This window comes from Mixophyes fleayi, chromosome 5 (genome assembly GCF_038048845.1).
Source record: "Mixophyes fleayi isolate aMixFle1 chromosome 5, aMixFle1.hap1, whole genome shotgun sequence".
NCBI classification, from domain to species: domain Eukaryota; kingdom Metazoa; phylum Chordata; class Amphibia; order Anura; family Limnodynastidae; genus Mixophyes; species Mixophyes fleayi.
The window spans coordinates 69,873,516-69,885,975 of NC_134406.1; positions in this window are offsets into that span (position 1 = coordinate 69,873,516).

The window sequence follows — 12,460 nt, forward strand, 5'->3', positions numbered from 1 at the left end:
CTTCCAACTGTCACCCCCGGCAACCACCAACCACTCCCAACTGTCACTTCTACTTCAAGAAATATATTTTTTTTTAAAAAAATCTTTATAAACACTTTTAACAATTAACAAATTAAATTAACAAATTAAAAACATCTTAGTATACCAAATTTTAGCCCTTTCTGAGTTTTTTCCCCCACACACACTAAGAATTTAGTAGGTCAGTGTATAACTCCGCCCAGCAGGTGGCGCTGCAGCTTGTTTTGTTTTTTTCACAGACAGACTAACACACGCCACTAGGCATTTATATTATAGATATATATATATATATATATATATATATAAGAAAACAGGGATACTCTGCACTCTCCAAACACATAATTAATGCTGTACCAAGTATATATATTCACTCATATAGAGAATGGATAATAAATAAACTACGACCTATTTGCCAAAGTTAACAAAAGTGACCGTGTGATTATTTTACTTGATAAGGGCAACACACATAACATACAAAGGTGACTTAAAGTGCGGAAAACAATAGACATTAACACTATGCAGTTTAAGAACTTACATAAAAACTAGGATGCATGAGGGGGTCTGTTTAAATAAACAGACAATGATCCTAAGCACTCACTATTCTAGATACTTCAAGCAGTACTCTGTATTAAAAACTAGCGAATATTAGTTCCACATGTTGCAATACGTGTTAAGCTGACCATCTCATGCCGAGTTGGCTCGCGAACCTGCTCGGACCCCCTAAGTTTGGGTGGGTTCGGTTTTCAGAAAACCGACTTCGAGCATCTCTAATTTACACCCATATGCTGAGTCAGAGGCATCTGAAGATTCATCCAGCGCTGTATCAATAGCATATATGTCAGGTAAATTATGCATACTTACAACCAAATACACTTACACCCAACCAGGTCAAAAGTACAAGAAAAGTGTGTTGACATTAGTTTTGATAAACAAAAACACTTTTGCTATTAGACTTGATTTAAATAAAAAAATCTTTATAATAATGCAAATATAATATTCCTTCTTGTGTATGAATGAAAGTAGAAATTTGTTTTTTAACTGCGCTGTGAAAATATTGGGTTTATTTGTCCCAAATATACCCACTTTGCGCTGGCTGGCAGGTGTGCCTCACTATACCAGTGAAGTATACCCAGTACCTACTAGGAGTTCACCAATCACTCAGGCAAAGCAGTTATCAAGTACAACAATACTTCTATTATTTTACAATCCACCAGAATAAAAATACACTTTTAACAAATGCCAGGCAGGTTTAACAAACAATCTGTCCCCTGCCCCTCTCTAGCCCAAAGGACTGCAGTCACCTTTTCTTCTGGTTGGGCAGCACAGTGGCCTAGTGGTTAGCACTTCTGCTTCACAGCACTGGGGTCATGAGTTCAATTCCTGACCATGGCCTTATCTGTGTGGAGTTTGTATGTTCTCCCTGTGTTTGCGTGGGTTTCCTCCGGGTGCTACGGTTTCCTCCCACACTCCAAAAACATACTGGTAGGTTAATTGGCTGCTATCAAAATTGACCCTAGTCTCTCCCTCTCTGTCTGTCTCCTTCTCTGTCTGTCTGTGTGTGTGTGAGTGTGTATCTATATTAGGGAATTTAGACTGTAAGCTCCAATGGGGCAGGGACTGATGTGAATGAGTTCTCTGTACAGCGCTGCGGAATTAGTGGCGCTATATAAATAAATGATGATGATGATGATGATGATGGAGTCTCCGCCACGTGGCACAATGTTCTTCCTCTCTACCAGTGTGGTAGAAGTGTAATTCAAAGTCCCTTTGCTCCACCAGGCCCACCAACCTATCAGATACACGGGTGATGTTCTGGGGGAATCATGAGCAAGCACTATTCCAGCAGAAGCCAAACAAACATCCAAAATGTGGACCCTTATATACAGTATCCTCTGTACTCTGTTCTTTTCTCTCCACTTTGAACCTACTGTCCCAGTACTGAATCCTTCCTTTTAAACACAGATTTCTCACACTCCTGTGACTAGCCCATTGGTGGACTTAGATATATCAACCCTTAGGAATTTGGCAGCTTTCATGAGGTACTGTTACAGGGCTATACCTTCTCATACCAATCCAGCCCCTAGCTCCCTGCTGTTATTGACTCCAATGTACCTAGCTGGCCATAACCTGAGACAATGGGAATATACTCAGGTTATTTATTGGTCTATACCAGGATAATTGACACTCCCAGTATTAACCCCTTACAAGCTTTTTCAACCAGAACTAGCTTCCAGCTGATCCGGGCTTCCTGTAGAGAAAGGAGGGGGTGAGAAATGCAGCTACAACCCCCTCTACTGAGTCCTGGAAACAGACAACCTTTAAGTAAAGCAAATATACATTTAAATCTTGTAGCAATACTATGGCATTACCATACATAAAGCACACCACATATAGGAACACATGATAAATACAGGGAAACTTTACCTCCAAGAAATAGAACACTGCATTTGCGCTCTGGGGATCTGGAGCACACTAAAATAGCTATAAAAGTATATGTTGTTATAGTACACATATTGTGAGAAACAAGGTGCAAACTGGTCAAGGTGAAATCAAAACTTTCAAGAATCAATGAGAAAGCACCTATAAGCTTGAGAGGTGAATTTGCAATCAGCCAATCAGAAGCGATTTGTTAGTACTGGCAATGGTCATCATTGTCATGTGCAAGCTAATGTTTAGGCATAAATCTGCAAATATATGTTTGTGAATTACTTCCTAGAAATAGTGTGACCTGGTTCTCTTAGAAGCTGTTAGATCAATGGGTTTTGTGGATGTTAAACCACCCAGGGGGCTGGTAGATAAGGATAGCACCTTATACCATTTATGGCAGGATGGTAAATGTGAATGCCTTTGAGGAGATCTCTTGCAAGACAATGAAATCTCACACATGTTTGGGAGGCCCCAGACAGGCCGACTGCAGAGACTGGGTTGTATGTTAATGACAGATTCAAGCTGAATAAGGGCACAGGAAAAGATCATATCATTTTCTCCAATATCATACATACCAGAGGCATGTGTGGTATGCAGATGAAGGGAAACTTAGGACCTGTTGTGTGAAGGTAAAATCATGTTCGTAAACCATACTGTTGAAAAGTTAGGACGGTGTAAAGAAAACTTGACTTAGAGGTATTCAAACAGCAAAGTCATAAGACCCTAATTTGCATTCTCCCCTCCTGTTGGTTCTGACCTCGCAGGGAAGGGGGCTGGGAGGCCCTGTAGCTTGACTTTAAAACTGTATTGAAAATGTAACTCTGGGTTCTTCTGAGGGAGTCAATTCAATATTGAAGAGGTCCCATTTTTCCTGCTTCTCCCGGCAACGGAAACTTGATTCTAAGTGAGGTATCAATTCTGTGTTTTATCCTTTTTATTTTATAAGAAACAATTGCACTCTATTTGTATGTCATTTTATTATCTTTTTATCTTAAGCATTGTGGATGTGTCTTCCATATTAAATTACACTTAATAAGTTCTAGTCTCTGTGTTCTTATGAATTCACGCGACAGTTTGGTCCAGACGCTACCTAATTGAAACTGTGCAAACCTTGTGGTTTAAGTGAACTCTGATTAAAGTAACTTGTGTTGGATTAATGCTAGGGAGAACCGAAGGCTTCCTAAATAAGAGTGTCAGCTCTTATCCGAAAAAACCTTGGTGGTGGTAATTAGTATCGCAAAGCTAGTGTGTGGCATAGATAGGGAAGTATTTAATCATTTTAGACATACCAAGTGGTTGTTGTGTGGTTAACCCTGTGTCACATAAGTGTCACGCAGACTCAGGTGAGTGCTGTTCATGACAATCATCATAACAATAATGTACTCAATCTGTACTTGCACACTCCTTCCCACCTCCATCCCGCCTCTCCAAGTGTAACAAGGCAAAATTACGAAATCTGCATACAATTGTAAACATACTTTATTGTGGTCATGTGCAGTACAGATATGTGCATTTTACTGTAAGCAAATGCATGTACCCCAACTCATCATGAGTCCCTTTAGCTTTATTTCTCCTGGCCTGTGAAAGGCTCCTAATTGACTGTAAGGTCCCAATAATGTGTATATCTTACTTGCATTTAATTGAACTTAACATATCAAAAGCAATTTTAATCATGTAATTTCAGTAGCAAAGTTGCTTGAATGCTATGCAGAATCTGGGCTAAACCTCTGTCAATTGGATAAACTATTGAGGGTATTTAAGTATTTAAGAATCTTTCATATTTACTGTACAAAAAAATCAATTCTGCAACAGCTGTTGTAAGCAACTGTCACATAATTGTTACTGGATTGGGTTATATTATTTTTCATTTAACAGCTGTTTAAGTTTCTCTTTTTTTTAACTAAAAATGGTTCACATCCCATGGAATTAACATTATACCTGTGTGTCATTTTAGCTCAGTATTAAAATACACCAAACAACCATCTGTGTATTTGTGCACATTTTGTATATCTTAAAATGGCTTTGCCATGGAGTGTGTCTTTATTTCAATGTTGCAACAATATTTTATTAATTATGTATTACTTGGGCTTTTTTTTTAACTGTAATATTCTTTCTGTTTACTCTATAAATTACTATTTATTGGTTTTAAAAAATTAAGGATTAAATATGTAAGAACAGTGTAATTATTCATAGAAAATATATAAATTAACATAACACAAGGGGAAAGAAAGATTAAGTGATCTCCAGATTCAGGAGACTTCCCTATATGAAGCTGCAAAAATTGAAACCAACAGTACAAAGGTAATTTTGTGACATTGTGTGTCTTATTAGACAAATGTACTTATTTTTACAGATTTGTATATGGCTTCGCATGGTAAGAGCTTTTCAGGGGTACATTTAGGGCCTGATTTCCAATAGGCTGACTAGGCTGCAACCTAGGGCACAAGACTTTTGGATGGGGCACAACATTTTTGGGGGTGCAAAATTATGACAGGTAGTGGTATAAACTGAAATTCATTTTAAAATATAAAAGAATATTTGTTCTCCAAAGTAAAAAAAAAGAAAAATGTAGTAAGGTTTCAATTTTGATGTATTTCCATTGTAGAGGCTGAAGACAATGAGTCATCCTTGGTCAGGCGCTTGTGGATAAGTGAGTAGGAGAAACAAGAATGGTGACAGGCACAGATGTGACAGCCCCCCCTCCCTTCTCCTTCACATCTTCACCCTCAGTAGCGCTCGCACATGCCACATGCCTCTGTTCTGTTATACAGTTCTGATTTTATTGAAAATGAAATGAGTGACAAAGATTGCCCTGTTCCATTTAAAAAGCCACGTGGAGCTGGATTTTGAAAACACTGGGAGGAGTGAAGGAAGCCGGATTGTAATTTAAGGACAAGTAAGATTTTACCTACCACGTTTCAGCCTGACATGAAAAGCAAGAGGGCACTTGAATCGTATTAGCCTAGGGTGGATTAAATCTTAATCAGGCCCTGGGTACATTGTTTTGCTTTTTCTGTTGGGTGGATAGGAGTGTTCATTGCTAGATGAACAATTTTAACCATTGCTGAATGTATTAGCCCTCCCTATACTCTTAATTTTTTGGGAGCCTCTAAATTGTACTGCATAAGTGTGCATGTGAGGATCCAGACACTCCAAAGTTTTATAGGCAAAGCATGAGGATCAGGCCATATATGGCAATCTTAGAAGAGGGGTATTTGTCTAAAATTTGCCATAATGTTACCCAGCTTGCTAATGAGTTGGAGGCATACGTGTAAAATATTGAAAAAAATAGTATATTTTTTGTGCTATCTAACAGTGGTCATTACTAGATGTGGGCTAAGGACAGGAAATTACCTAACATATAAAAACAAGATTTCCTGTAGCACTTCACAAACCAGGAACCAGGAGGGTTTCTCAGATAGGTGGGAAAATAGGTGTATTGTTGCATATTTATATATGTTATTGGGTAGCTAATAGGTGAGACTTTAAATCTAAAAAATACATAATACTATAGTAAAAAGCAGGGTAGGATTAGAATAAAATGGATGATATAATAGTTAAGACAATCAAATAATACATATATTCCTATTAGTCATGGTACATTTCATTTTTGCTTTAAACCTTATCACACGTATCAATACTTGAAAATATTGAATATATTACACACCGGGCTGGCAATGCTAGCCCCGTGTGTAATATAATAGTGTAGATGGTGTTTGTAATTTTAACCCTAACCCTAACCTTAACCCTAACCTTTAAATTAGGTAATAAAGTCGTCCTGGCATTGCTGCTTTAAATACCGAAATATCACTGTAGGTCTGATAAGTGACGCAAATAGAAATGCTGTGATTTCCATCAAGCAGTATATAACAGAAGAATGTCGGGCATGTAAGCTGTCATTTTTATAGTAAGTCTGCTTTTTCTTTCTATAGTCATTGTGGAAATCTGACTTATTTTGTAGATATAGTTGTTGTCAGCTCTCTACTTACTGTGGAATTACAAGTCCCTACAGACTAAGATTCACCATTCTCAGGCTTCATCAGATATTAACCACAGTGTACCTCAACTTTTGTTCTTGATCCTCTCATATACTGTATCCAACAGTGTACACATACTCACTGTACCCAGTAGTTATTTACATAGTCATTGTGCCGAGCAGTGCACACATACACACAATGCATAGGAATGTACACTTATAAACTGAGGTGATTTATATGAAGCACATTGGATGCGCCACACAAATCACCTTGTTTTGCACTTGTGTGCCTAGTTGGTTTGCCCGCCTCACATCAAGGTGCACACCTACTCCATTCTCAGAAGTAGCCTAGGCATTGCCTAGCAGAAAGATGAAATCTGAAAAACTGCACAGTGTAAAAGTGAAAGAGTCATATAAAAAGTACAACCTCCTACCATTTTAGAACCACCCATTTCATCTAATAAAACTTTCATTTTTTTTCCTAAAGTGCTGATTGATTTAGGCTTGTTTATGGTCTAAGAAACACCGTTACTCCATAACACTTTCCATCAGCTAGTGAAAACGTCTATTCTTCCACAAATGCCATTGTACTGTGTAAACCCATCTAGGTGCACTTGCGCAATTTGATATGCAACACACCACCAAAGAGGATTTTGTTCTGCAACTCAGTTGTTTTGCGAATTCATAAATGAGGTTCAATGTATTCAGTAATGTCCATACACATTTTGCCTGGCTCTACTCATAAACACATTGTACAAACATACATACACACATATATGCTTTGTTCAGCAGTATGTTGTGCCCAGAGCTGCATAAAAAATGGACTTGTTTTTTTTAATGTAGGCACGGCATAGTTCACAAAAAAAACACAAGAATCAGAGTGCTTGGATGAGTGTAGTTTATTATATTATAAATGCTTCCCAGCACATACGCAATGTTCTGTAGATGTAATGTGCAGAGTGGCCTCTGCTGTTCAGCTCTACATATCTTCTCTACTGACTACTAAATTGGTGGTAGATGGAAAGAAGGGCCCCTATGAGGCTGACCTGTGTGTGTATGTATACAAATAGTATACAGATGGCAGTTAACGTTAGCTGCACATACATAATGCCCTACCTCTCATATATTTTTATTCTCACAAATATAAAACATGTAAAACTTGTCAAATGGTGGTAAATGATACAGTGGCACTATGAAGTGTCATCACATCAAAAACAAAGTTGTTTTGAGCTGCTGGACTCGCTTGCTATTTTACTCTCTGCTCAGTTGCTGATCAATTATTTCTGCCTACTATCTCAATACCTACCCCAACTAATCCACATGCATCTGTATTTCTCACGTCTCACCATTACATACTGAATTTACCGTCTTTATTTCTCACATTCACATTCACAACACTTTTCTCCAAATTCATCTTCTCTCTCCTGCATCCTATTTTTTCCTTTCAAACCATTATTTCCCCCTCACTACTTTCCTACCTTTCTGCACCCCTGAATTCTTCTGCTCTCTGCACTCAACTCACTCACCAACCTACACAAGCAGAAACAAACCTCACACCTACAAATAATTTTCATACATTCCACCCTTTTCTTCTCATCTGAGAAAAAAAAGAAACAATGTATAGGCGCTATGGGACCCTTGTTAGATACCACTTCGCTGCAGCTCTCTTACAGCAGGATCTGGACCTGCTAAAGGAATAAACTGAAATTGCCACAGAAAAGAGAGCGCAATGCAAAGGGCATATATGTGTATTAAAAGAATAGATTTATTAACTGGTATATATTGAATATTACAAAAAAAAATCTCATAAACTAATAAAACTAATATAGCATTAGTCTAAAGAATGTCCTGAATATTGTCCTCTGTATAATCTCAATATATTGTGGAAACTGAATATAAATCCAGTTGTCATTAATGTACCAACAATGTCCAGAGAAATAGCAACAGAAGATTTAACACTGAAACTAAGTACTGGATATAACAGTTTTTACCTAGGCTTGAGAGACAAATGCACTTAAGCTAAAGAGAAAGGCACCCTTGGGTGCAGAGAGCACATCTCAGCAATCATATATGGTGCACTTCCAGCAAATACAATATGCCTCTTCACTATGCCTTTAAATATCGGAAGAACTGGCAGACAGCCTCAGTGTAGCAATCCAATATAGAGTATTCTCCTCGTTGATAATGACAAATGATGAGCTAAACCCTGGGGTTGGTTGAGAGGACTTCCACCAGACTGGTAAACAAATCACCTGACGTGTTTCTCGGCTAATAGCCGTTTTATCAGAGGTACATTTGACATCATCCAGTGCGCATGCTGTTAATATATAAGAAATAGCGATCATGTGGATTCCAGCAACCACTCAGAGCCCGCTAGATCAAATGAGCGGAAGATCATAGACCAGGCTCGCTGGATCACGTGAGATGAATGTCACAATCAATATGGGTCACCCATCTTAACTCCAAATCACAAAAAAAAGAAAATAAGAGTACTAATTTGTAAGTTAATAATATTATTATTATTATTATTATTATTATTATTATTATTATTATTATTATTATGGTCCACAAGTCTATCAATTTAATTGAATGGCCAATAAATAATAATAAAAGGACAATATATTAATAGCAAGGGATAATTAAATATATAAGAAATCTCTTAACAATGTTTCTTCATAAAAATAAAACCTCATGTTAAAAATAATGAATACATGAATAATAAAAATAGAATGAAAATAAAAATATGAATAAATAAAAGCATAGCATAAATTTATACAATAAATAAAGAACAATGGCCAAAAACTATCCCAGGACATGTAAAGGGTTAAAGAGGTAGGGAGGGATTAAAAAGAATATAGAATATCGCTGACATCATAAAGATGCCAGCATCCCTAAAAGAAACATAGGCATACGATCCTGCCAAGAATGAAAGGGATCACAGGGAAACTAGAAAAAGCAAGTAGTAGGAGCCATAATTATTAACTAAACAACCTTAGGGGGTCATACCAATCCAGAACTACAATAAGCTAATACATGTATGTAGGCCTATACTAGCACCATGTGGAGGGTTGTATAAGATACAAATTCCAACCTTACCCCCATACCTCAGTATTAATAAGAGAAAATATATGTACAGGTCTAGGAGTCACCATAAGGGAGATTCTTTTAGACATAAAAATCTTATACCAGTCTTCGCTAAGTACATATAGAATGGTCAGTTAAACAAATATATAAACTAAAAGAGACCACGCAAGTCTCCTAGCAGAAACCAGTAACAGTCCCATTGATGACGTAACAATACGACGTGTCAATATTTATTTGTAATAATTATGATAATACTTCCAAAAAATGTGTGACTATGAGGCTGGATTAACAATATACTATTAACAAATCTGTGAATTCCATTATTCTGTATACATAATTGTCATAGACAGACCTACCCTTATAGCTTAATAATCCCATACTTATAAATTTAAGAAAGAACTTCAAATATTGTTCAATTCTATAGTGTCGTTTAGAATGAAAGGTATCAGGGTTTTAAGTCTAAAAATTCAATAAGCTTTGCATTTGCAGAGAATATTAAAGTGATCTTTCCCTCTCTTGGTTAAAATAACCTGTTTTATTGCCCGAATCTTCAGTCTCTCAAGTTTCCCTTTTTGACATTCATTAACATGTGATGCCAGGCTATGTATTTTCATGCCTTTTACGATATTACATCGATATTCTTGAAATCTCACACCAACCAAACGGATGGTATGGCCCACGTACTGGATACTGCACTTACAATTAATGAGGTATACCACGATTGTGGACCGACAATCCAAAATTTTATCCAACACAAACCCCTCCCCTGTAGTAATGGAAATAATGTCTGTACACTTATGGTCGGTGTATAGGCAAGTATTACACTTAACTTTCCCACACTTGTAAAAGCCATTATATCTAATAGCCCACCACTCCCCCATAGACACATTCCCCAAAGGAGCTGCCTCACCCATATTATTTGTGAAGAAACTTGGAGATAATCTATCCTTCAAATTCTTAGATTTCTTAAAAACTGTATTTCTGCCTTTGTTGACATATGGGCCTATATATTCATCAAGTTCTTACAGTGTGGAGTTTTTGGTTATAATAGGCTTTAAATCCCTGGCTAGCTGTTATATTGGGTGGTAAACACCATAGATCTTTCTGGTCCATTAACTTTGGAACGTGGAATGAGAAGGAGGTCTCTGCCCATACTTGCAACCTCAATGTAGGCTTTTTGAATAAGTCCTTCAGGATAATCTTGTTCAATAAATGCTTTATACAGTTTTACAGTTTATCGGAGTGTTTATTAAAATCTCTTAAGTCCGAACAGTTTCTCCTCATACAGAGAAATTTAGTTTTCGGTATATAATTTTTCCAAGTGTTTAAATGGCTGCTCTTATAATGTAGAAACCTATCTGAATCAACCTCCTTTGAATAGCTTTCAGTAATAATAGATGATCCACTCACTCTCAAAGTGACATCTAAATAATTAATCGTTTTCGGGTGATGGGTGCTAGTAAATCTGAGACCAAAAATATTTGAATTTAAATGCAAAAGAAAGGAAGAAATCGATTGTCAGTCCACATCCCAAACAAAAAACAAATCATCAATGTATCTACCTAAGAGGACCAGGTGCTCACCGAAATCAGAACCCCATATGTACCGTTCCTCGAAAAGTCCCATATAGAGGTTCACGAAACTCAGGGCGAACCTGGTCCCCATGGCCGTGCCCATAACCTGTACATAATACTGAGAATCAAACAAAAAATAATTGTGATAAAGAATAAAGTGAATAGCGTCCAATATAAAATCACATAATAGCTGATCCAAGGTATCCTGTTGTAACAAATAATGCTTAACCGCATCGATACCCTGTTGGTGGGAGATATTTGAATACAGTGCTTTGACATCGCATGTAAGAAACTGATAAGTGAATTTTCATACTGCACTTTGAATCAACCTTAAAAGCTCATGGTATCTATAATATGTGATTTTAATGTGAAAACAAGAGGTTGTAAAGGTGTATCCTGAAATCACTGTGGCCACAGCTTTGACATTGAGTAAAATGTCATAAAGCAATTGCTCCCATGGTGTCAATAGTTGAAAAGTATAAATTCATCCAACGCGTTTCGTCCATTCAGTTGGACTTTTTTAAGGAGAGCATCGATTTTGGGATAAGTTTGTTAAACATCTTACTAAGAGATCACAGATCTTTTGATCACATGACAGACCCAGAGAGGAGAACCTCAATACCGGATATATACCGCACAATGACTCCACGGACCATAGGTACGGGACGTAGTGGAGACATTCTGCGGTAGATTCATCAGAGTTCACATAGATTGAGGACACTATGTATGCCATCATCCAGGACATTTAAAGGTATTTTTACTTGCAGTATTATATGCAGTACAGATTACTGTACTAAGCTACGTTAATCATTTTTGCATATCTTCACGGCAGACCTCTGACCAGAGATGGTAGATAGAATCCTGACTATTTCCTTGTTTAAAGGATCTTGTGTTACTATATAGGTGTGTACAAGCTACCACATATCCCCTTCACATTATAATATTGTTGTGGGATATTCCGTTAATATCATTTTCCTTTATATTTTAGTTTGATTCATCTGAACAATTAGGATATCATCAGTCCCAAGAGTACAGTAACATCAATGTAATAATGTTTTAATTGCTTGATTTTAATTTTGATTTCAATATATTAAACTTCAATATATAGACGTTGATTGGTTACAATTTTTATAATAGGTATGTTGTGCCCTGGGTTTTTTCCTTAATTGTAAAAATGACTCACCCATACCTACAGAACTCTCAACAACACTATTTCTTCATCAAACCTGATTTCAGAATACTCACCATCACACCTTCTTAGATCTGCCTCAGACTTATGCCTTGCCTACTCTCTGATAACGACCTCTCGCTCCCACCTACAATACTTCCCCCATGCTGATATGCAGCTGTGGAATTCCTTACTACACCTAATCAAGCAGAC